Here is a 27,674-nt window from a genome sequence, read left to right on the forward strand (position 1 = left end):
TCCTCGCCTGAAAACCCTTTTCTGCTACCATCCGATGCTCAAGTGCGGATTTCACCATTAGTGCTTCCTTTGACATCACAGTCCTCCTGTGCCTAAACCAAACTTGTCTGCAAAACACGCTTTTCAATCTCAACCTCCACCAACTACTACTCAAATGATACTGTCTCCCTAGCCAATTTGTCCTCGATAGCCACCTGCGCTGCCCTCTCGACATCCAACTCCTGGGTACGCTGAGCTAAGTCTCACACTACTCCTGCCTCCAACTTGGTGGTCAGCTCCTCCCGAGCCCTTTGTGCATCCACCAAGGCAACCTCTCTTCTAGCCGAGACATACTCTGAGTTCCTCAAAGCGTACCATTCATGCCCGGAAGGGGCCACAACCTTCGGGCACAAAGGCTAGGAGACGCCTCAAATCCTCCATCACACTCCCCAAAGGTTGATAACTGAACTGAATAACTCCCTGGTGCCATATGACTTCGCGTGCCTACAATGTCTTCCCTCAGACTCTGTTTGTTCGCAACCTCCAAGTCCGTCTCCCTCTTTGGCTTATGGCTTCCCTGCCACTGCTTAGCTTCAGGCTTCTTTCTCACAGTACGGGACAACCCAACAGTTACCTTGCCTTCTCTGATGCCCTTCGCCCAACTCAAAAAGTGTATTATAGCTCAAAAATAAACTGGGGGTCTGGGGGCAGTGCCCCCAGTGGGGTCGAGGGGCAGTGCCCCTCGCGGGGTTCGGGGGCAGCGCCAACACCAATTTACAACCCTTAGAACCATACGAAAGTCCATGGCACACATCATTTTTGTGATATTTTAAGATGCCAAAACCCTTCTTCTCCACTTTAATATTTTTCAGCGTTCTGGCTCCAGACGTCATCGAATGATTTTTCAATCTGGTTGTAGTTTTTTTTTTTTTTTTTTCCACTGTAATGTCCCCGATGGCACCCCGGCCATACAACCTCCCCGTACGGTCAACAACAACACTGACACCTCCAATCGTACGACCACCTTCCCATGTGGTCAACACCCTCCTTACCGTACAGTCACCCCTCCATCGTACAGATCACACCATACGGACAACATGACCAACCGTCCACACCATATGGTCCTCCTTCTGCACGCCCAACGCAGTTCAACCGTACGGTGGTATTCCACCGCAGGTGTCCTCCGTCGTCAGTGGTCCAACGTACGGTGGTTCCACTACACGGTGGTCTCACCGCACGGTAGCCTCACTGCACGGTAGCCTCACCGTATGGTGGTTCCACCACACGGTGGTCTCACCGTGGGGGTGGTCCCACCGCCACTTTCAAAGATTTTTTTTTTTTTTTTCAAATTTTTTTTCAATTTTTTTTTTCCTTAAATCCCTAATCTAGTCTTCGGCTCGGGTCCCGTGCCTCTGGGATTGCCCTTTCTCGGTTTGCCTCGCCCGAGAGTCTCCCGCTTTGGTCCCGTGCCGGTCGAGTCACCTGCCTGGCCTCTCAGGTCCCCTTCAATCCTCTCGGGTCCCCCTCCAGACTCTCGAGTGTCATTTCGGCCTCTCGGGTCCCCTGCGCACTTCTCGTGGTAGGGTTTCAATTTGGACCCGTTAATGGCCATCCAAAGACCTAGAACCATAAATTCTACAGGAACCATGGTCTCCTTCCCGTACATAAGAAGAAGAATAATAAAGATTTTGAAGGCTGCGGCCTTCCACAGAGGGTTCCAATCGTTGCCGACACGAATGATCTTGGGATTATCTACGTCGAGCCTGTAGCTCTGGAACATCTTGTAATCCCCCATCTGCCAGTGGAAGAGCCCGTTCAATGACCCTGTCTCATCCTCGGAGCACTCTCCTAGTTTGAGAATCCCTTCATTGTTGGGTTCCCTGCAGCCCCATCCTTCGCCCCTTAGGTCGCCTTCTCCTTCACCCTCTGATTCCGAAGATGATGCTAGTTCCTCACTAACCAATTGCGTCCCAAGGTCTATGATAAACTTCCTTCCTCCATTCTCCATAGACAGAGTGTTCTTCTTCTAGTTGTGGGTGGCCTTGGCTGCCACCAGCCACCCTCTCCCTAAGATCGCATCGTACCCTTTTTTCTTTAGTGGGATTACCACGAAGTCCAGTATGAAGGGTTGCACCCCGATGGTAACTTGCTGGCCCAGCATTGTCCTGATGGATTTGATTCCATGTTAATCTGCTCCCAGCAAATTGAATGTAGATGGCCACAGCATTGGCTTCCCCAGCTTCCGCCAGGTTTCTTCTGGAAGAACATTCACTCCTGATCCACCATCAACGATGGTATCAGTTAGAATGGTGCCAAGGATACCCATCTCCACAATGGCCGGGTTCCTTCCAATGTTAACTGCCAGTAGCATGGGGTCTATTGTAGACCCCCCAGGAACATCTGTGCGGTGGTTGGTATTGGTGCGTGGTTGGGAGAGATTATTCAGCAACGCCGTTCGTAATTGAGGCATCGTCTGGAGGAGGTTGGGTACCTTCACAGGCACCTCCAGTTTTAAAATTTGATTTAGTATAGCCTCCTTCGCCTCCGGTCCGCTGAAAGTACCCGCCGTACCTTTCGCCTTCGCCCTTTCTTGTATCTCTTTCTCAATTTCTTCCCGTGCTTCCCGTACCCTTCGCTTCTCCGTCTTTGGGTCTGGGCACATTGCGTGTCTGGCTTGGGCGTGGGTTACGGCCAACACGTCCTCTTCTTTTGTTTCCTCGATATTGAGCAAGTTGACGCCGGACTTCGAGCAGATGGCGTCTTCGTGGTCTCTCGGTCTGCACCATTTGCACAAATATTGTGTGGCCTCTCCCTTCGGGCAGTCTCGAGCGAAGTGCCCCCACTGGTTGCACACTCTGCATTGTACCATCGGTCGACCTTTGGAGTCGTATTGGATCCGGCTCCTTGTATTGTTATTGTTGTTTCATCCTCCCCATCGGTTATCTCGGTAGCCTCCCGATGTTGCATTGTTGTTCGCTTGGGAGCTGTTGGTACCGCCCGATGTAGTTGGTTGTTCCTGCGTAAGCAATACTTGTTGGTTTCGTGTTTTCATGTTGTAGGGGCATTCCCTGGTGGGATGCCCCATCAATTGGCATATATCACAATAGGCCTTCTTTTGGCAATAGCCTTTCGTGTGGCCGTTCGTCTTACATTCCGTGCACCAAAGCTCCCCTTCGTCGGTCTTGCTCGGACCTCCCTTCATAACCTTCAGCTCTTTCATCATCCTTAGCATGTCCTTCTGCAGGGCTTGCACCTTTTTGTCGGACTCGCCATCGCTGCTGCTTCCCTCAGAAGGGTCATCATCCTTGGACGAGCTATCCTTCTTCTTTTTCTTCTTGGATGTCTTGGTCTTGCTCTCGAGATCCATCGCTCTGTTGTATGCATCTTCGTACGAGGTCGGTGGGACAATTTTCATCTTCTTCCGGAGGGAGTGTTTCAGTCCCTCCACGAACCATCTCTTTTTCAACCCGTCCGCTTGTTGACTCTCCATTTTCCCCAACAGTTCCTTGAGCCGCTGACTATAGGCTCGGATAGTCTCGTTCTTGTTTTGCTTTGTGCCATAGATTTCGGCTACTATTTCATTGTCATCTCTGAGAAGGCAGAACTCAATCCCGAATTCCTTCTTCAGGTCGGGCCATGTGCCGACTTTGGTCTTATCCATATCTGAGTACCAGTCGATGGCCACTCCCCTTAAGGTTGCTGGAAATTGTGTTACCCATTTGTCCTGGTCGGTAACACCGCTCGCTGACCATATGGTTTCGACGACTAACTAATTGACTGCCGTAACTCATTATTACCGACGACAACATAAACATAATATGACAAAATAACATAATGATTATTCCCGGCAACACACATGAAGTTCGCTCTCATGCTTTGATTTGTGAAGTTTGCTCTTGCATCTTAAATCTTGAAGTTTGCTCATCTCCTTCAAAACATGAAGTTCGCTCATCTCCTTCAAAACATGAAGTTAGCTCTTGGGGGCTTGAAGATGAAGTGGATTTCAAACGAACTTGTCTCCAATCACTTTGTTGCTTTATTGACTCAATTCTTAGTTTTTTTTTTTTTTAAAGTTATCTCATTCAAACGCTCAAACTTGAACACACACTCAAACAAGGTTCTTAGGGGAAATTCGCTCTCCTACCTCCAAACATGAAGTTTGCTCCTAGGGGCTTGGAGATGAAGTGGATTGAAATTAAATACTAACTGTTTGCTCACTCACTTTGTTTCACTCTCTCCATTCAAACTTGCAAGATAAGGCTCTTGGAACAACTTCGCTCTCAGTCAAGGGTATTCTAAGTGAATTTAGCTCCTCATGAGAAGCACTTGAAGCTTTCGTCTTCAATCTCAAGCACTTAGAGTGTCATTGATTAGCAATTCTTTAGACTCTTCGGTTGAGCTCATGATTGACTCACATGAAATCTAGATCCTATGAACTCACTCATTTCACCTATGAGAGGGAGAGACTAGACTAAGAGGGTAGGACCTAAAAAAAGGGGGTCCCCATCTTGATGGGGCAATGTGTGAAATGGTCACAACAGTTGGGATCCTAAGAATCAGAACTGAGAACAGACAATCAGTACACTATTAATCACGATTGAATTTTGAGTATAGTGACATAAGATCTAAGTATGCCTCGACAAATCTCAAGTTCTTCAGAATCTTATATTAGAAATTCTGGTTCATATTATCATGTGCTTAACAATATCTAATTTGACGGATATGCACAATTGCTTATTGTTTGTTGTAGAGTTTCAGTTCATAAATAATATGTCATGACCTGACCTAGTACTAAGTGGAACAGTTAATCGCAAAGATGAAACTGTCTTATTAAGTAAGGCTTAATAGTTTCAGAAGTCAAACATGCTACAGAAATTGGGATTTTACAGAATGGAGATAATGAAATTAACCATTTGATTGACTCTCTCCCTCTAGCAATAGTGATCTCCTCTAAATAGGATGAAAGATTAGTTTACGTAACCCAGGGATGCGTCTCCGGGCTAAAATCCCCTGTCTCCGTACCGGGGACGTTTCGGGGACTTGGGGATGGCTAGGGGACGTCCCCCCGCCATCCCCAAAATTGCAAAATTTGTGGGAAACGTCCCGGAAACTTGGGGACCGCAGTGATTCTCAAAGGGGACATCCCCCCGTCCCCTAACCGTCCCGAGGACGGCCAGCCGTCCCCATTTTCCCAGCACATTAAAAAAAAAAAAAGACTCAAATGCTCAAAAACAACATTTTTAAATTTTATTATAGGTTTGTAAAACTGGATTTTCACTAATATGATGGGTAAACATGTCTGAATCACTTCCAAAAGCACTTAGAAATAATGAGCAGCAGCCTGGTAATAAATTTCACAAACACTTAGAACTCGGTAGTGTGTAAAAAAGTGGTTGCAGGTCTGCAATATTGGTCTTTTTACAATTATGAAAGGTAAACAGGTCTGAATCATAGCCAAAAGGACTCAGAAATGTGAATAACAGCTTGGTATAGAATTTCACAAACACCCAAAACTTTGTAGTGCATAAAGAAGCGGTTGTAGGTCATAATATAAATGGAAGACTATCAAAATATCCTCCAACCAGAAAGAAACAATGAACTACATGCAAACAAGTGTTGGCATATTGACAATGTATTTTCAATTATGAATGCATATTGAGTATTGACAATGAATTCTGAATTATGAATGCATATTGAGTATTGACAATGAATTTTGAACACAAATGTGGTATTAAAGGTTCTATAATGTACATATACCTGCTTTATCCATGTTTTCATATGAATATAATGTATATATACATGCTTTATCTATTTTTTATATGAATATTTAAAATTTCCCTGTATATTTAAAATTTTCTCTATATATTTTAAATTTTCCCTATATTTTATATAGCCGTCCCCTTTGCCGTTCCTCCATCTTCCCTAAAATTGGCAATAAAAATTGCCGTCTTGGAAACTCGTCCCGCCGTCCCTTGCCGTCCCCATCCCGGAAACTCGGGGTAACATAGGTCAAATAAACAATAAAGCATTAAGAGAGCAGGCTAAGCATGAAGAGGCATGAAGAGTCAAACAGTTGAAAAGGGACACCAACCATTCAATGGTCACCACTTAAGGGAAAGACATAACCCTCCACCCTAATGGAGGAGTATAAGAAGAACAACATTCAGCATCCAAGGAAGCATCGAATCAGACAGATCAGATTGAATATTAATAATCAAATGTACAGCAGTTCGAACATACTTGTGGTTTGGTATGAGTTATTTACACATAGTATGATGATGAATATTATTTGATCTGCTCATTACTGATTAGGATATGCTGTTGTTTATGATTGATTATCATTTGCAGAATACATGCATAATATTGGATTCTTTATATGTACTGATTGATTATTAAACTCAGCCATGGTAGGGGTAATGGGGGATTACAAGGAGGGGAACAGCGATGGGGTTCTCTTCTAGGTACACCACCTCATGGTGGTGACCAAATGGTCCCATGAGGCTAAGGGGGTACAAGGGGTACTTCCTTTGGGCTTAGAAAAGATGAGCTTGCAGGGCACCCCATTGTGAATACGCCTCATCCCTCTATCATGGTGAATTAATATACCAAGAAGTCCAATCATAGGAAGTAGAGAAATGGATGGCAAGATGAAGGGGAACGGTTATAGGACACCTCACTAGGTACACCACCTCATATGGATGGCACTGGTCACATGAGGGATGGTATACCCGCTCTTGGGCCTAGGGTAGAGGATCTCTAAGGCACCTTATCGAGTTGCCTTATTCTAGCTTCCCTATGGATGAATTTACCCAATAAATTAGAAATATCAAATATCAAAATATCATATGATTAAGGTAATGCTCCTAACCCTAGTAGGATTTTAGGGTAAAAAACTAGGGCATTTAAAAAGGGGACATTATATAATATTATGCTATCCATTATTTGCCTTTATTCCATGAATCTATGGTGCTCATATGAAATGAGGCTTGGAAAGAAACTCTTCACCTATTTTTCATAACTTTTCACAATGATTTTAGCATTTTAAAATGTAGAGGCCATGTTGAATGAAGAGATGGGCTTGTAGATTCTAGATATTTAGATTACTTTCTTCAGGTATGAGAGCATTAAAGGTACTGTTTATCTCCTCGAGGATGTTTTTTGATTTGTCAGACTCCTTCACTGCTTTTTGAACTTCTTGCTTCGCCAAGTCTTAAAAATGATAGGAAAATACCAGAGGGAAGCCATTTATTCTTTGGGGTTTTTGCCCTCCATTATGGGAAAACTGTATTTTTAACCTCCATTTACTGGGGCTGAGAGTTATGAGGAGACCATTATGTTCTGCAGTGATAAGGGAAGGAATGTAGGAATAGAGCCTATTCTGATCAGCAATCTTGTTGGCTGCTATTCTAAGTGTCGATCTTGTTGGCTGCTCTTGGGACATTTCTCTCTTTGAAGGGCAAAACTGTTTTTTTAACCTTCATTTCTGAAATTAGAGCTATAAGGAAATTATTCCGTTTTGCAGTAATAAGGGAACAAGTGCAGTATTTTTAACCTCCATTTACTGGGGCTGAGAGCCACGAGGAGACCATTATGTTCTGCAGTGATAAGGGAAGGAATGTAGGAATAGAGCCTATTCTGATCAGCAATCTTGTTGGCTGCTATTCTAAGTGTCGATCTTGTTGGCTGCTCTTGGGACATTTCTCTCTTTGAAGGGCAAAACTGTTTTTTTAACCTTCATTTCTGAAATTAGAGCTATAAGGAAATTATTCCGTTTTGCAGTAATAAGGGAACAAGTGCAGGAGTTGAGCCTATTGTGAGCAGCAAGTCTGTTGGCTGCAAGACTTAGAAAGGAGGTGTTTTCAATTAACCCATTGGTTGGTGTCTTATTTTGTCAGGGGATGTCAACTTGTGGGCTTGTGGCCATTAGGTTATTCCAGTTATGTGATACAGTTTGTATTTTTGAATTTTGTAAGCAATAGTAATCTTTTCCAGGAGCTTTCTCTTGATGTCCCTTTCCTTAAGGTTTCAACCTTAAGATTTTGTATATTTATCTCCTCAATTCCTGATTCTTCCCCAATGCATCTTTTGGTTGGAAGTATTACATTTTTCTTGTATTCTTGCTTGTACTTGGGCCATCTGCTCTGATAGGATCTTCTTTCTTTGAAGTGTATTTCCAAACACAGTTATGTTCCAGATTTTCAATACTGCCCAATCCCCTTCAATTCCTTGCTAGATTATCTGTTGGGGGGATCCTTGATCTTCCATTTGTCTATTCTTTCTTTGATTTATGGGTGCTGAAACTACACAATTTCAAATTTTAAGGACAACCTTTAAGGTGTTGTCATCAAGGGTAATAAGAATTTGTCAGTAGGATTGACCAAACTGCCCTCACTTGGCGTTGTAATATCATCAAGCCAGTTGTCTTCAAGGAAAAGTGATCTAGTCTTTCTGCAATCAATTTATCTCCTTATTTTCCAGTTTTCATTTGCTGTTAGAAGCTTCCTTTTATTTGGGGTGCTGAGCTTATGCATATTCCATGGAAAGGAATCTTTGGCAGTATCAAAATAGTCTCAAATAGGCTCTAACTGCCCAAGAAAGGGAATCATCTTTGTAATTTTGATTTATTTAGGGCATCCTCTCTCATGGGTTGGTTTGCTGCCTCTAATAGGGATCTTTATTTCCATTTTATGTGTTCTGTTTCTGTTTCATAGCACTGCTGTTGAGGAGCAACTTCAACATTCGTCTCCTTTTTAGTGTCTGCATGAAAGTATGTTGGAGTTGGACTCTTATTGAGCTTCCTTTACAAATCCACTGATTCTGAAAACTCTTTCTCCATTCTCTGCTTTCACTTGCCTTCGAGAATTCTAGATTGGTTGGAGTTTTTGTTCTTTGTAAAAAAGTGTTTTTTCCCCTTCTGTGGCCACATCAGTATGCTCTTATTCCATGCTATCCTCAAATTCAATTTTTATAATTTGTGGAGGTCCAGTTGGACCTTTGTGTGAAGTGTTTGGGCTTCAAGCTAATTCTCCTGAACTGTTTCTTTGTTCCAATCAACTAAATTTCTCCTGAATTTTTGGGGTTTCTGGAGAGAGTTTCAAAAGACAGTGCTGGGCAAGATGCCAATGTCTATAACAATTTCTGCACTTGAATAAGAATCATTCAAAGATTACTTCTTGTTCGCACAGGGTTCCGCTGGCTGTTTAAAGCTAGACTTGTTTTTGTAGGGTTTAGAGCTTCGTCAGATCTAGATAAACACAAATCTGGGCATGAGAAAATTATGGCTATTCCTAACCAAGGAAGAGTAGTATGTACATACCCTGACTATTATCATGTTTTGCTTCTCTTCAAAAATCAAGAAGAAGATTAAAATAGTATATTCAGACCACAGTCTCAGTTTGAAAAGTCTTGGGATAAGATGAGCAGTGTTGTCTGCAGTTACATGAGAAGGCATGATCTGACATGAAACAAAGGATCTCCTTCAAATGTGTTGGAAAACAATTATTAGTGCTTTGTTTGTGTTGGTTACGAGTTGTTTCAACAGCTCGCTAATATCAGAATCAGGTAGAACCATATGAGGAATGATTTCCTGTATATATGTAATGGTTTCGAAACAAGAAAAGAGCAGAATTTATTTTGTTTGTGTGAAGCTCTGAAAACTAATATGGTATCAGAGTGGTTTTACTATGTGCTGGAATCGGTCATCTCATTGAGATGCTTCATAGTTTTCACATAATCCGCCTGGTTGTTGAGAACTCTAGGAGATTAGGCGTGGAGCTTTCCTGTCTGGGCACGTCACAGGAAGAGGAGCTAGACCAGAACACTTAGCCAAAAGAAATTCAACAAACGACATTTGCATTTACAGAGGCGTCTAGAATATAATGGTGTAGCCAGATTTGTTGGAGGAGTTCATTTAATCAACCCAACCACATCTTCATAAATGCAAACTATAGGTGCAGCGATTGTTTTTCATCAACTTTGGGAACGCCTCTATGTAAATCGTTCCTATGTGACTATGAACAATAGAGATCAGACCAACCATGGCTAATTACTATGATTAATAGTGATCGAACTGGTGAGAAAAATCTTTGCTAAACTTTGATTCTCTGCAAATTAATAAAATCTGTGCTGAGGTCTTAGAATGCTTATATTGGCTATGGTTTTATTGATATAAACACTATTGCTGTGTTTTTATGCACTATGTAACACAAAATAAAATACTAAGTATTCTATCCTCTCTTGAACAAAATCCTCCCAAGTGCTAAACTGCGTGATCAAATGAGATGACTCCAAGGTTTCGAATGTCAGGTCTTGACGTGCTCTTGGATAAACTCAGTGTGTATGATGTGATATTGCTGGAATCACAAGGGAGGCTTACGTTGATACTTGAACTCTTGCTTGAATGTTGCTGGAACGTGGAAATTCACTTGATTTAAAAAAGATAAAAAGGATGAGGGTTTAGAAAACTAGTCTAATAGTAGGATTTTAAGAAACTGTGAATGACTTAGTGAAATTCTACTAGACCTTGCTTTGCCATGAAAAGCAACAATGCCACAAAGCTTAGTGCGATCTTCTAAGATAATCTTATGATGTTCAAAACGAACAACATAGACACCATCAATATGATGCATATCAATGGGTGAGTAGCAATCAAAGTCAAGTTTATAAAGAGTTCAGTTGACCACACAAAGTATTTGGCAACCAGCGAAATACAAGTAGTATGAACATGCAAATTTCACCATTAATCATCCACAATAACTTCCATCCATCTGATCAACATCATCTAACATGGGGATACACCAATTGGCAACCGGTGAAATACAAGTAGTATGAACATGCAAATTTCACTATTAATCATCCACAATAACTTCCATCCATCTAATCAACATCATCTAACATGAGGATACAACAAGAAACCATGCAATATGTAGAAGAAACAACACTTTCCACCATAAATTCAATGAAAAGGATGTTTACTTATAAGCTTGGCAACAATTTGTGCCTTCTCCTCCTACTGTACTCTACTCTATCTTGCTGCTCTTGATATACTAACTATTAACCTGCTATTAATCTTTACAAATGAGAGAATGGAGCCTTATATAGTGCTTTCAATACAATTGAATGGCTTGGATCAAATCCACATCAATGGCCAAAATTGAAAGATAGAAACCCTAAGTAGGGTTTGTTACAACCATTACATAGCATTTAATGCTTGACCAATGATAAAATTACAATAAAATTATAAATAGGACACCTTTGAATGATTGACCAATGGATGATGAGGTTAGGTACATCAAACTTTGTGCCTCCCCATGTGGTAGTTATCCTCTTCGTTGGATGAGTCAAGTACATTGAATTTGGACACTTTGACTTGGAATGATTTGATTGGTGGATGAAGACTAGGCGCCACCTCAGCTTACACACCTTGTAATTCATCACAAAGTTGTGTGATTGAGCAATATCTCTTGATTAAGTCGGCCTTCCCTAATTTAGGAATTAATTGATTACATCATCATGCTCATTCATCCTCATTGCACTCTTCGAGTTCCTTAGTTCTTGCTTTTGATTTGCTTTAGATTTTCTGTGATCTCGGAGCTGATCCTCGTCATTTTTTGCTGAGTTCTTGCATATCTTGAATCTCTCTCCTTAGCCTTGCCATTCCCGTCGTAGCAAATTCATTGGTGTACTTGAGCAATCCTTCACTTCTTCATGTGACTGGATATCGCCTCATCCTTTCTCCTTGCATTGGTGATTGATCTTCCTTTCCTTGCTGAAGTGTTCCTTGATCTTTTGGACTTGTTGTGAAGCTTCCACCTATACTGTTCTTCTTCACTCTCATAGTCGGGATGTCCCTTCCCTTGATGCCTCCTCCCTAATCAAGGTTGTGATGATCTTGATGTAGAGCAAATGTTGCCTTAATCCTGTATTGCTGAACCATCCGCTTGCATATGTAAATGTTATCTCTGTGCAGTGATTATTGGAAAGTGAATCTTGTATTGAATGTATTGATCTTCCCTCTTTACTGCTGAATCTTTCATCTTCATGCCTTGGATGTGAGACTTGAAATCCTCCATCTAATTGATCACCTGCGTTTCCTTGAATGCTCATCTTTCCCAGCCTTCCTTCCTTCATATGAAACCGGAAAGACAAAGAGATATGTCATCAAACACCTAGGTTTGAATGAAAATGAGGTTAGTACCTAACAAATCAAGTTCTTTAAAACCCTTCCTCTGAGATAACATTGAAAAAATCATAAAATGTAAATCTGAAGATGCTCTTTGATATATTGTCCTGAACATGATGTTGGTCAACGACGCCATCCCTCTCATTTTCTCATGCACAAAAAGCGAGGCAAACACAAGCTTTAAAAGAGTTTGATTTTTTTGTCAAAAACCAAGCAAAAACCTTTAGCAATAACTGGCACAAACTTTGAATAATTTGATTTTCAGGTCAAACCAGTTGAACCTATCTGGCAAGAATCCCAAGACAAATTTGCGCAGAATGCAAAACTTCGTTTGTTAGGAAAACGGTAAAACCCTTTTACAAAAATGTTAACGATTTTTTGGATAAAATCGCACAAAACCCAGTAGTGCCAAAATCTTTTGATTAAAAAACCTAGGTACACACAACCCTTGATCAAAAACCTTGCTCACACAAAACAAAAACCCTTCTCACGCAAGTTTGAGCAGGCCCAACATTCAACAATGGCGGCCAAAAAGAAAACACCAATGAAGAGACCCACCACGAATTGCAGAAAATAAGACAAATTCGTCGTAAAAGGTAGGTCATAGAAAAACTTGGCGTCGCGTGCAGAAATCGCGACCCAAAAAATCTGTCATAGAGAAATGTGAGCAGAAGATTCAAAACAAATCCTGTTGCAGGAAGTTGCGCAGCCCAGAAACAGATCCGTTGCGGGTTAAAAAAACCGCCCAAAAATGCCATCGCAGGTAAAAATCAGCTAGAAAACCCTTATGCGTGGATAAGATAGAAAGATCATGCCCAAAAACAAGAGAAACCACGTAGGCAATACGCACGAAATCCGTCACAAATCGTGGCAAGAAAAAATCCGATGCGTCGCGTCTTGTAGGTTGGGCGCCAAAAGAAAACTAACAGTTGCAAAAATTCCAGACCATGTACGCAACAAGAAACCCCAAAAAATCGCGTCGCAGTACTTAGAATCAGGTCGTGCAATGTTAAAAAAAACCCATGTGATTCTAACACGTGATTTCAGAAGAAAACAATTTGCGGACGCTCAGACATCGCCCCAATAAATACCAATCAGTTGATCAAATCCTCGCGCAATAAATACAAATCCGCGTGATTCTTCAGAGAGCCCGTGATAAAAATAACTCCCTGATTTTTAGCTAAAGAAACACTCGAAAATTTCAGACAGAAAAAATCTTCAAACTTTTCCACCAGATTTTTTCATTAAAAAATCTAAAAAAAATTCTGGAAATAAATTCCAAGTAGAAGGGCCACGAATTAAAAATTTCGTCAAAAATCAGAAAGCCCAATTGACCCGCTCTGATACCATGAAATAAAAATCAGCGTACTTTACTGAAAGCATAACAAGCGTTTTATAGGCAATACAAGGCGGTTGTCCAAATTGGGACTAACCGTTCACAGAAGTCAAACTGACTCTAAAACAAACTCTAAAAATAGAAACTCCCAGTTCTGTCACGGAGTCTCTAAAAATATACCAACCAACCAAAGAACTCTCTAAAAATATAACAATAAACTAAATGACCATTAATAAACACAGCTAAAAATAACAATTAACAATTAAATATTCTAATAAGTCGTTTTGTTTGATGTGCTAGTTTGGAATATATTTTGTGACTTGGTATGCTTCCCTAGAAGTCAACCTTCTTAGAACTGTAGAGCTTTTACTAGCTATAGGAACAAATCTCTTTAAGGGTGAAAGCATGTTGTGTACCAAGGCACAACATTTTAGTATACTTATGTTTTAAGTTGTTAGTCCTTGTGTTGTTATTTAATCACGCTTTCTCTACTCAAGAGTTAAGACTAATGAAGAGTTAAGTGATAGTTGATAAGACTTAAGTCAAGGTTAAGGGTTCCTTTCCTATTGAGTCTATAGTGAAGGAAAGCCCTAGAATATTTACCTTTATCAGTCTTATTTTGTTAATGCAATAAATAGAGCCACCATTGTGTGAGCAAGCGTAGTCAATCGGCAGGTGCAGTCCATCTGAAATGAGCAGGTGTTCCCATCTATTTGCATATTTGTCTGTTGCTCAATATTTTTCTACGTTTGTTTTTGTGATTTGATTAGGAATGCAACAGTAGTTATGCAGTGTGATGACAACTAGTGATATGTAAATATCAAGACTATAGTTTCTTATGAAAACCTTTCAAATGAATGAGGTGATTGTAACTAGTAATTATGTAACAATCAAGACATAGTTTCTTATTAAGGCCTTTCAAATGAGCTAATAAATGATTATAATTAGTGATTATGCATGAATTAAGTCCACAATCTCTTAATAAGGACTTTCAAATGAGTGAGATAAAACTTTGGTAGTACACATGAATGATTCACCGATGTTTACATGTTTATGTCTTATCATGATTCATTATAATTACTTAGTCCAAACAATGTGGCAATAAGTTAATAAAATACTATTTTTGCCTACTGTAATGTGATGTTGTTGTTTTAGAAGGTGTAGTCTCTTGGGAGTGATCAAGTTTGATTCGCTTGTGGCAAGTATAACGACCTTAATAACCACATGAGACCTATAAACAGGGAAGTACATGTTTTACTGTGACAGAGTTTTGTGATAGGCATTAAAACATTTGATTTTTCTTTCTTTTTAATGTGTTCTAGTATAGGATATTTTTATATGTTTTAAGATGGTACCATAGCAATAACCAAAATTTACCACTCATGAAGACTGCCATTAATGTGTCCTTTCTATATTTAATGGTGTTTCTGCTAAAATCCTCAAGCTTGGTCCACATGAAAATGGAATTCTTATGAATAATTATCACTGAAAAACAATAAAGTTTTAGGTTCAAAGTAAACTAATTGCCCCATCCCACTTATTATTAGTATACACCGATTTTGGTAGTTTTTTGACAAGGAAACTATATTTTGAACATTTAAAGCAGATTAATTTAGTTAATATTGATCATAATAACACAATCCCACTTGTTATTAGTATGCACCAATTTTGGTAGTTTCTCTAACAAGGAAACTATATTTTGAACTTTTAAAGCAAATTACTTTAGTTAATATTGATCATGGTGTTATTATGATGGCAGGCACAATAATCCCAAGGACGCTAAGAATTGTGCATCATTTCCGAGGGCTGTTGATGTTTTATTGAAACACATTTAAATGTTCTCTTCATTGAATTTGTCATATCAAAATATTCTTTTGTTTTTTAAATAATAAATTGCCTTGGCGTACATGAGATATTATATGACCTGGGCAAGTGTTATCATGGTACCCAAGACATGCATGTTTTTACCTCCATTATTTTGACCTCCGTTTTTTTAATTATAAATCATGAAAGCTTAAAGCTTGATCCTCTTTTTTTGAGATGTTCTTGACAACAACAATTCAATACTTTTTTTGTTTTCTCTTCATCTTCTAGTTTTCACATTGCCTTCCCATGGACCGTGCTACAATATAACCCTATTGCCATGAATGTTATTCCTTAGATTTGAAGATCAATTTATAATGCTATAAAGTATTATACAATATAACCCTATTGCCATGAATGTTATTCCTTAGATTTGAAGATCAATTTATAATGCTATAAAGTATTACAAAGTGGTACTTTGTATTGCATTTATGTACAATTAGGCCACACATTTTACAATGTTAACAATGATAGAGAAATGAGTTCTCTTCCTACAACTATGTACATGCTACAACTGCAATAAGAGTTTCTGCACATTACAATAATTAAAGTCATCACTATTATTCTTTGATGTACTTATGCTCATCTATGACAAAGAAAATGCTTTCCTTGCCCATACAAGTGGAAAAGTGTCATCTTTTTGCCATATCAAACAACAAGTGGGACATGCTACATGCTACGATGTTTACATTACCATGGAATGGAAATATGAAATGCTTTACAACTCCCATAACACGTGATAGTTTTCCCATGATTAAACATGAAAGCATAGATGCTTGCAACATCCAAGAACTTGTCAGAATGCTGCCCATGTACCCAAAATTGTCAATCCTTGATAGAAACCTCTTGCCCTTGTACAATCTAATGGATTTTTACATGCTTCCAACACTTAAAAAAATATTTTTATCATGCAATCTATGTGCAATAAAAGGAACTATACATCCTTACACTACCCCTGTTATTGATTTTCTCATTTTTATAAGCTTTTACCGTTTCCCATGATGCTGCCCATGTTATCAATTTTATCATTTTGCTATGCTTTACCGTTATTTTCCCATACACGTGAAATAAAATTGTAATTTTGAAACAACATTTGCTATCAACATAAATGTCTACAACTTTGAAGAATGTTTCCTCCAAGTTATCCATGTTGACCATTTTGCCCATATTTATAGAAGTCTAAAACCCTCAATGCAACAAACATTTTATGTTGTCCTTTGTAGCTTTCAATCAACAAGTACAATTGACAATTTTATCAACTACTTGCAAGAATGTAAAGGCTAAAACTTACTGATTACCTCATCCATTATTTTCCTTCATTATCCTTGTTGTCCAAGCAAACTTGTTTAGCATACTCACCCATAGTGGATGCAACACACTCACTTGATCTACAAGTGGAGTTAGCAACTTGAACACTTATCAATCCATAAGAAAAACTTGGAGTGCTAATCAAATGTGAATACAAATGAAAGGAACTCACTTTCATCTATTTTGCAAATTAAAATAATGTTCTATTAAGTATCAAAGTTATATCCCCACCATTCAGTGGTAGTGTAGACTCATTTGATGGATGCTATCGATGAACTTGCTGCTTTTGTGTGCTTCTCTTCACCCTATGGCCTTCCGACTCTTGTTTTTTCTTTGGGTGAATCTTTATATGAAGCCTCCAACATTTTCCATTCCAATGCCCTCCAACCTTGCAATGAGAGCAATAGTTGTTAGCTTTACATGTACTCAAATCAACTTGTTTGTTACCTTCTTTGAGTGTCTTGACCTTTCTCTTCCCTTTATCATGGATTGTGCCATTATTTTCCCACCCTTGCAATGGAAGACATTCTCCTTAGTGGTGTTGGCTTTGCACATCATTCCACAATGGTCCCTTCAACTAGTACGAAGAACAAGAAACATACTTTCTTGTGCAATATGTCCTTTCCTCTTGCAAATGGAACGAAAGATGGAATCTAACTTGTTTAACCGATTAATATTTTATCTCCTTTGTGGGCTTATCTAGTATTGAAGTAGATGGAATGGAATATCTTCATTTCTTCTTTATTATGTAGTGACATTCTTTGTTCCATTTTTTGATGGTTCGTCCCTTTGAAGTAAAGTTTTTCGTCTTCCTATTGCTTGGATAATTGTTCATGTTTTAGAGAGAACACAATCATTTCAACACTTAACAATTTATATAATAGTAGAGGAATTCTTATCTCTCATGGATTATTCTTAATTTGTGCATGGCACACATCTCTTTTGTGAGTATTCATCAACTTCTAAGCTTTCATAACTAAGACCCTCAAATGGTGGCCATTCCTTCACCATGATGAGATAAAGTGTTCCTTAGCCATCTTTGTGTAGTCCACTTCCATTGGATCCGATACTTTCTAGCAATTTGGAGCCTAATACCCTTGGAATGCGTTTTAAACATGCTAGTGGAATCATTAGATTTGAAATCTTTGAAGGAAGGTTAATTGTGGATTCTTTTGCATACCTTATCCATAGTTTGTTCATCTTGAGAAGGTGTTGATCAATTAGTTCTTGTAGATTTCTCTCTTCATCTAAAGTTTTGATAGCAATTCATCTTTTACCATGATTCTTATTGCATTTACTCAAGGTTTCTAACAAAGAAATCATCTTGGTCCTTCTCAACTCACAACTCCAATATTCCCTCAAATGGTGCACTATGAAAGAGATTTTTTCACTCCCAATACTTGCTTTAGGCTTTTCTAGGATATGTTTATGTTGCTTCTTTTGAGATTTTGTCGTAGTTGTGCTTTACAACCAACAATTAACAACACAATGAAAGAACTTTGAGAAATGGTTATATACAATTTTTTTCTTGTCACATAGTTATACAATCATCACGGAATTTGTGGCTTTGATAGAAATTGATCATAATTTACATTAAAACTAGTTAGAAACTAGGTTAGCAAATAAATAAATGACTATTTTTCTTAGATTTCAAAATGAATGTGAACTTGGGAGGAATGAAAGTGCTACTACACAAGGACATGAAATGTTGAAATGTGAAATTCAACACAAATGCAAGGATTTATCTTGTAAAACCTCTTAAGGGTGAAAAACCAAGCTGGTTAAGGTTGTTGCTCTCTACGTAAGTGTATATCTCTAAATAGAAAAGTACAGAGAGTATTACAACAGCTACCAACCTATTAGTACTTCATCTTCCTACTAAGGGATTAAAAAAAACAAATTTTCTAATACATTCATAGTAGGCTATCGAAATTTTACTTATTATAGAATGTTTTGACACTTTAGGTGTGTACAAAGCCGTACACATAGAATTTGAAGAGACAAGAACTCTTTTTTAATTTCAAATTTATCTTTTTTCATTCTAGATGAAATCACTCCTTCACGTAAGTGAGAGTCAACAAACCAACATGACATATCTAAAATTCTCTTGTACAAGGAACTAGTAGTTTTGAAACCACCTCTAGTATAGAAACATCAATTTTAGAAAATTGAGTTTTGTGGGTAGTGTTGATCCTTAAAGCGTACACTTCAAGGAAACAACCTTATGGGAAGTTTAGTGAAAGGGGGACACATTGTGTTTCACCAAAAAACCTTCGAGATTTTAGAAGTCGACTCTTCTTTTTGATTTAGGGGGAGGAAAAGGAATAGAAAGAAACAAATCTAAGTAAACCTAAGTCTTAGGTGATGTGCCAGAGATTTTACAACACTAAATTCCCTTAAGGGATGATAGAAAATGTACAATCCTTAAATTCTAAGCACAAAACGTCACAAACTCTTCATTGTTGGAGGAAGAACAAAATGCATAAGGTCATAAAGACACTTGGCATAATATTCAGATCCTACTACGAGAAACATATGTTAAGGCTCCTTGGAGCTCAACTTGTTTCTATTATCTCACTACAATAGTTATTCACTATAGATCTAGCTCACCAGATGACATAACATAACTTCAAGTCACCAACCATTATAGATAATTGAAAGAGTATAAAACACAATTCAATGACCTGCTCGTTTATGTTGAAATTAGAAAAGCTAGAACATGACAATTTATAGATATATTCATTTAAAATGATAGAGCTTAGAGCCATTCAGGAAACAAAAATAAACACACAGTAGAGGCAAACTAGGCACAATCTGATATATTTTCTTTCATTAATTAACTCAATAGAAAGCTAAGGTTTGAGAATGAAAATGATAGCTATATCTAAGTGTGCTTATTTTGAAAATCATGGTGAACCCTTTTTACAATGCACCTATAGGCTCATATAGAAAATATTGTTGAATTAAACATTGCAATTGGAACTGAAACAAACTCTGCATATCTGTGCGTGTTTATCATTATCATGATAGTTATAATTGCCTACAAATCATTATTCCAGCTCTTTTATGTGTGACGACATTGCCATCTGATTAACCTTTAACTTCTGTTGCAACCGCTTGAATGCGAGGGCTTTTCATTTTGTCTGCATTCATGCTCTTTGGTTTCGCCACACGACACTCTTTGGTGCTCTTCCGCTTCTAAAACAACCAATAGTGCGCTTTTAGTCCTTCTCTAGGCTCAAAACATCCTCGGGGTTCTACCACACTGACAAGTGGCGTGCTCCAGTGCTAGGTTGGGCTGCTTTTCTTTTGATGGCTGGCATCGTGGACTATGAAAGACACTTTACTTTTTACTTTTTACTAGAAATCCCGTGCCTTGGACACATGGCACACTGGTAGGATTCGCTTAAGCTTCTTTTCCTTTTGCCTTTAAAAACTTCCGTGGTGCCAACACGTGGCACTCTCCATAGTGAGCACTCCGAATATCAAAAGATTTTATTAATATTGCGGTGGGCCACCACATGGCACCCTTGTGCACCTTTGAGAGGATATGGGGTTGCGATCTTGCTAGATACCGTGCCATGTTGACATGTGGCTCTCTCAAAGAATATTGAAGTTTGTGGGTTACTCAACCAAGGATAGAGCAAAATAATGAGTTATAAAGCCCGTTTAAAAACACGAAAGCATTTATATAAAAATAATAAATTGGTCTTAGGTCGTTGTAGTTGAATCTATAGGTAGTTTCTTTAGCTAGAACTTGCCAATGTTTTCCCTTTTTGATGAGATTTTCTCCTAATCCAATATAAATAATGAATAATTTGCACTAATTGTGTTAAAGTTTTTGTATACAATTGTATGCCACATCTAGTCAATATTGTAGTATACAATGAGGGTGTTTACATATTTTATTTTGAACACATTTGTTTTCATTTATAATTAATGCTAATAAGAAGCATTCAAGAACGAATACCCCATACAATGAATGATGTCCATAGCAAATAATTGTTGGAGTTGACTAGTATTAATAAAATAACGTTATAATTGTGGGGTTTTTACCATGTTGGAGATTGTTTGTTTACAAAAAATAAAAATAAAATTACATTTTGTATTAATTAAAGTTAAATGGTGTTTACTTAAAATTTTCTTGCATGGTATGGATCTATAATAAAAAATTTCCATATCCATGTCATGGATAAAATGTGTTCGATTGCTAATTAAAAATGCTTACAATATTGTTACCAACTCAAGGGAGTGATTTACATATAAATATATATATTCAACACTCAATTAAATATTATTTTTAATTGTAAAAGCTCTCAAAGTGGTAAGATATATATTCAACACTCAATTAAATATTATTTTTAATTGTAAAAGCTCTCAAAGTGGTAAGATATGAAATTGTATAGAGGGAAGTTTCTCTTGATTTTGTTTGTTTAATTTATACATGTGTGCACAAAAGTGTGACTGTCAAATAATCAACATATTAGTGACACACCAATAGAACATTATAAATCAAAGGTTAAAATTGACAAAACAAGTTAAGCAAACTATCCTTTTTTAATTTTTAAAAAAAGTTTCATTGTTTCTCTATCTCCAAGGATTCATCAAGTCATGGTTTTTGCTCTAAGATCATTGAACAATTGACCTTTAGAATGACAACTTAAAGAACAAGTGCTATGATGAAATGATCTATATGCTTATGCAACTAAGATCTACGAGATTATAACAAAGCTTGCTATAATGAAGATTTTATGATATGATAATGAAGCTAACATGCTATGATAATGAAACTAAAATGCTATGATAATGATATTGTAATATAAAATGCTTCTAAAATGCACTAGTGAGAGAGACTTGTGTAGCATAATGTATATAACTTGATAATGAAATAACCTTGATCATGTGTAGCCTTGATAATGAGAGGATGAGGCCTATTTATAGAGGAAATGGGCAATTGGATGGGTAAGATTGAATTGATTTAGAAAAGGTTAGGATTGCATGAAGAGGGCTTGATTCTCAATCCATGTTTGTAACTTCCACCAATGTCATGGTGACAAGTGGCATCATGAGAAGGCTTGAGAGGAGAGAGAAGAGGCATTAAATGCTTGAAGGGACATAATGGTTACCTTAGGGGGTTTGGTTAGGGTTAGGTTAGTGGATAAAGCTTTTATCCAAGGGATAATTGAATATGCAAGGGTTAAAGGATAACCATGGTCAAAGCATTGAATGCTTGAAGAGACTTGAGGGTTCGATGGATGATTGAGTTAGAGGAAAAATATCTAACCAAGGGTAAAAGGTGGGTTAGTTAGATTAAAGCCTTTAAGGCTTAAGAAGACTTTGGGGGCTAACTTGTGGAAGGGAGAAATTTTTTAATGCTTTTGATAAGTGACTCCTCCCTAATCCCTTAGTTCTAGGAATGTGCAAATGATTAGTCTAAATTAGAAGAGATTAGAAGAATTTAGAAGAAGGGTTAGTGTGCAAGTGGGTTTTGTAGGAGAGTTTAGTCTAAATTAGAAGAGATTAGAAGAATTTAGAAGAAGGGTTAGTGTGCAAGTGGGTTTTGTAGGAGAGTGCAAGTGGGATGAATTTTAGGATTTTAATTGAAATAAAATTACTTTATTTCAATCAATTGTGAAACTTGCATTCGCTGGACTTTTAAATAAATATTGATTTATTTAAATGTGAGGGAGATTTAATTAAATGTTTAAATTTGAAAGGGAAATTAATCAAACAAATATGATTTATTTAATTAATATGGCTAGATGAATTAAATTAAATAAATTGAATAATTTATTTAACTAATAGAAGGGGGTCAGGATGAATTAATTAAATATCGATTTAATTAATTGTTGAAAAAGGGGAAATGATTAATTAAATGTGAATTTAATTAATAGCTAGATGGACGATAATAAAACAAATAAAATTTATTTAATCAAGTGGATAGAAATAGGTGTCTACATTTTCCCCCTCTTTGAAGTGATGTGTGGCGACATGTTGATTCAAAGAAAAATTTGTTTGATGACGCTGAAATTTTTTTTGGTTTGCCCCAGATGTTGATTGTCGGATAATGATGTGAGTATGCCCCCTCGGGAGATGAATTAGATAGATTTTTGAATTTTTAGGATTTTTTGACGATTTTTTTTTGAAATTTTGATTTTTTTTGTTTTCTAGAAGAATTTTTGGAATTTTTACCCGATTCATTTCTTGATTAAAAAATGAGAGAGATAGTGCATAGAGAGATAATTTGGTAAGTGGAAAATGCAATGCCACTTAAATACCCCCCTTTTACCTCGTAAAAAGTGAAAATCATTTACCATGTCATTTCATTTGCACATAGTGAGTTGGAGATTGGAGCTCTAAGGTAAAAATGGTGATCTCGTACCACACCCACCAATTCGAGTGAGTTAGGCGATTCCAACGGCTCGCCGCCTATGGACCTCCAGTAAGAGCTCGAAAAACGAGCCTTGTGATTTTTTGAATTTTATCCGTACGTTTTTTATGTCTTTCTATGCATTTTTTTAGCAGTTTAGTATATGCGAAAATAATTTTAGCGCATGGCTAACTAGGGCATAGATTTAGTGCATCAGTTAGGTTTGTTAACGTATTAATAGGGATTGGTAGCGCATTGAATGAAATAGTGCATAGGGTGAACACTGTAGCGCATACAAACTTTTAGCGCATAGGACTAACTCCATAGCGCATTCGTAGACTGTTTTAACATATTTGGGGTTTTAGTGCTTTGGAGTGACTTGATAGCACATATACTAATTTTGTTAGCACAAAAAGTATTTTGGCGCATAAAAACACTATTTTAATGCTTGGTAGGATAGATGATGATTGACCTCATGATAAATGAGAATCAATGATAGGCGCTCACTGAGATTGATTGAAATCTCGTTTGAGCAGATTAGATTGATTGATAGATAACTTGATTGACCAAAAACTGATTTGCAATATGTTATGATTTGTAGGAGAACTTAAGAGTTCTATAGTCTTGAGAGCGATTCCCGAAGACCTGGAGATTGATCCCTCGCTTGGTGCAGGCTGATTTGGATATCATCGAGAGATGTGGATTATCATCTTTTCTTGACATGCTCCGATATACAATTAACCGAGGTTTATTGAGAACTTTGGCTGAGCGGTGGCATTGTGACACCAACACCTTTCATTTATCGACTGCCAAGATGACAGTGACACCAAAGGATGTCTACAAGATGTCGAGGATCCTTGTGGTTGGAGATATTGTTCCCTATGAGCACACAGAGGACAGAGGCACAAAGGTGTTGAGGTGGGTATTTTGTGATGAGCATATCAGTGGCTATGGGATCCCATGGTAGGAGATGATGGATTTGTACGAGCCATGACCAACAGTACTTGTAGGGTTTATTGGAGGCTTTTTGTGTCCCGATCGTAGGTCGAAGGGACTATCAGTTGGCTGGGAAGTGGTCCCGGAGATGATGATCATAGAGGGAAGGAGATACGCATGGGGTTCGTGCATGCTTGCACATTTATATTGTGAGTTGCATCAAGTTGTGTATTGTAGAGCCACAAGTTTATCTGCAGGGGTTACATTGTTATAGGTTTGGGCATAGGAGCATATAGCCTTGACATGACCCTTGGCAGATAGAGATAGACTAGTCGACATGCCATATGTATTTGGTTACACAGGGGTTGTTGTCTAGCGTAAGCTGTGCAAATTAGTGTTGGCACCGAGTGCTAGATGATATGGATACAGTGATATGGAGGTCGTATCTAGATTGCGAGCCATGGCCAGAGGATGCTGCAAAGATGCTATTTGTGTTCTCATCTAGGTACCTGATTGGACAAACACCGTTCATCATTGAGATATTTTTGCACACGCAGGTGTACCATTAGTATGGTCGCATACAGGGAGTACCACATGGATCTTGCCTTTATGTGTGTAGATAATAGGATGTGGTAGAGTGGGGACCCACAATTGCATATGATATAGCCTACACAGAGCACTTTGGGTTAGAAGCCAAACTTGGGTTTATGCAATTGGCATGGTGGATGCGGGGATGACTACGGAGTATTCACAATACTTTGTAGCACATGTAGTGCCTAGATTGTTTAACCCAATTGAGCCAATGCCTACGTTGGATGATGATGAGGAGGGTAGGCCATAGGTGAGGGGAGCCCGACGTTGCAAAGATGATGATGATGATGATGATGATGATGATGATGAAAACGATGATGAGGAGGGTGGGGGTGGAAGTAGATTAGGTGGAGTAGGTGTAGGTGGTGCCGGCGGGACAGGTGCTAGTAGTTCTCAACATGGTTTGGAGGTCAGATTACCTCAGAGGAGGAGATCTAGGATCGCTCTCACACAGGTCACAAGTGTAGGGGAGGTTGCTAGGCAGGATATAGGGGCAATTGGGACTTCTAGACATGCCCCCCTCAATAGTAGGAGACATGATCATAATAGGCAGCCCCTAGATAGATACAGATTCAAGTGCCCTCCCATCAACATGAGGCTCATATAGCTGCGCTACAGACCATGCTCCAGGGTCTATAGGGGCAGTTGAGACAGGCACAAGGGTAGTTGGCCTAGGCCCAGGGACATATTACCACACTGATAGTCGAGATAGATACAACCATTGCAGTGAGAGGGGTTGCCATTGTAGAGAGAGATGCTACCATTGAGAGATCTAGGCGTGTCGAGGCCTTGGTTGGCATAGTAGAGGTAGCTACCCAGGGGACCATTACTGTTGATATCATTAGAGAGATCCGCCAATCAGGCAAGAAGATTGAGTATTATCGGTTGTTATATTATGATGTCATTCTCGCGGATCAGCGAGCGTCGAGCTATGCACAGATTTCAGGTACTAGGTCAGGATGAAGTCGGTCCCAGACTGAGAGCTGAGGGGTGATAGGGCCATTGCGTAGAGATCCACCTAGTGGAGATCTGGGTGCTGGGGGTACAACCACAGGAGGGTCGACAAGACTGACAAATTTTGGAGGAAGCACAATTTATCTCCATCTGCTACATGTGCCATCACATTTTGTATCATCTTGATCTATGCATTGATTCATTCAGATATTTATATGATTTCAACCATTTTTGATGTATCTCTTATTTTTGTATGATATCTTTGTACACTTGACAATGATTCTTTTTGAGACTATATGCGATGCAACGATGAGTTCAGATCTATATGATGTTTATATGATTCATGATGTGATGCTTATATGATTTATATATATGATGATGCTTATATGATAGATATATATGATGATGCTTATATGATAGGTGAATGCATTTGATTCCTATTCTATGTTGAATTATTCTATGATGATGCGATATATATGTATATGATTTCATTGTGACATGTTCATATGACGATAATGTATTGGAATGTATGTATTATGATGATGCTTACTCATGCTTGATGTGCGTTATGCGATACTTATATATGTGATGCTATATGATGGTGTTTATGTGATGTATGGATGTATTTGATTGCTATATGTATGAGATGTCTATGTGCTTTTCTATTCCCGATTATGCATATGTTTCTTATTCTAGATGCGTTAGATGCCTATATGATGTTATGTATATGATAATGCAATTGTAGTACCCTTGCCCTAATCAGATTTTAAAACCCGGTTTGACCTTGGTTGACTTTTAAGTGGCTTTCTTGGATGGTTGATTTACCATGTTGTGATGTTATAGTCAAGTATTATGCTTAATGTGTGTACCTATAAATGTTGATTTCACATCGATTCTTATGTAAGCTTAGTTGTTCTTTTGATTCGTGTTATTAACCTCGGGCTAACATTTTCATTGAATATATATGTATGCATGTGTGGTTCATTGTTGCAGGAGATTGCAGGTACAGTACCGCGTAGGTACGAGGTTTTGTCTCCACCTGGCTTCGCAAGTTTGAGTGTACCTTATTGGTCCAAAGGAATTGGATTAGGAAGTCATAAGACCCTATGTTTTACCCTAGCCGTGCTCAAGTGAGCATCGTTAGTCGTCCGTCAGTTTCCCCTTTGGTTGGGTATGTGGGTTGTATATTTGTTTGGTTTTCTTGGGTTGCATGTGGTAAAAATTGATTATTAAATCCTAAGTATTTAATTAGATTAATTATGTTTTTACGCATTCGTAAATTAAAGGGACTAAATTAAATAGGACCCCTTTGTGTGATTAATCAATAATTAGATTGCTAAATTCATATTTGTAGCAAGTTTGGTTAAATGGTTATTTTTAAATAATGAATTAATTAAATATATGTATTTTGAAAGAAAGGTTAATTAGAAATTGGTAAATAGAAATATCTTACCCTCTTTGACATTTTGAAATAGAAATGTTAGTTTTAATTTAATTGAGAAAATCAATTTTGGAAGAAAATCAATTTTTGCATATTAAATTGTTTGGAAAATGATTTTTATTTGGTTGAAAATAATTTCAACCTAAAAATAGATTTTTGGTAAATTTTTTTCCTTTTAACCTAGGTTTTGAAAAAATATTTTGGAGAGTTGTTTTTGGAATGGAAAATGGTTGAGCATTCTTGGTTGGAAGAAATTCTTGAGCTACAGGTTGGGCTCTTCATCAAATTACTTCCAGGATTGCATATGGAGGTAGGATTTTGGTTAATTTTCCTTGTTTTAAAGAAATTACTTATTTGTTTTGAAAGAAATCTGTTTTTGTTTGTTGAAAAATCTTTCAGATTTGTGAATACAAAAGAATAACAATGAGATTTTGAATTTATCCTTCTTTGAAGGCATTTCCCATTTCCAAATCAGTTTCTTGTTTGTTCAAATTGATTTTTATACTGAAAGTGGGTGTGGCTGTTCTTAGTGGGTTTTGTTAAGAAATTTCATTTTGAACTTCTTATTTTAGTTCATAAATTGTGAAATTAGTTTGTGTTTGGCAAAATTGGTTGGATGAATGTGTGTAATTTATTCCTTTTTGCCCAAATATGGAATTTTGTTGGTGAAATTTTCCCAGTTTTAGCTTTCTGGGATTGGTTATTTTTTATTAAA

The 27,674-nt window shown here is 38.0% G+C and overlaps 1 protein-coding gene across 1 annotated transcript in view; it reads left to right on the forward strand.

The window, feature by feature from the left end:
• LOC131071066 (uncharacterized) overlaps window positions 1-15,535 on the forward strand; it is a 76,456-nt gene extending 60,921 nt beyond the window's left edge. Inside the window, exon 4 of the mRNA XM_058006760.2 lies at window positions 15,256-15,535. The gene's annotated coding sequence lies outside the window, so the exon portion shown is untranslated. The remainder of the gene's footprint in view (window positions 1-15,255) is intronic.
• The last annotated feature ends 12,139 nt before the right edge of the window (window positions 15,536-27,674 follow it).

This window comes from Cryptomeria japonica, chromosome 4 (genome assembly GCF_030272615.1).
Source record: "Cryptomeria japonica chromosome 4, Sugi_1.0, whole genome shotgun sequence".
NCBI classification, from domain to species: domain Eukaryota; kingdom Viridiplantae; phylum Streptophyta; class Pinopsida; order Cupressales; family Cupressaceae; genus Cryptomeria; species Cryptomeria japonica.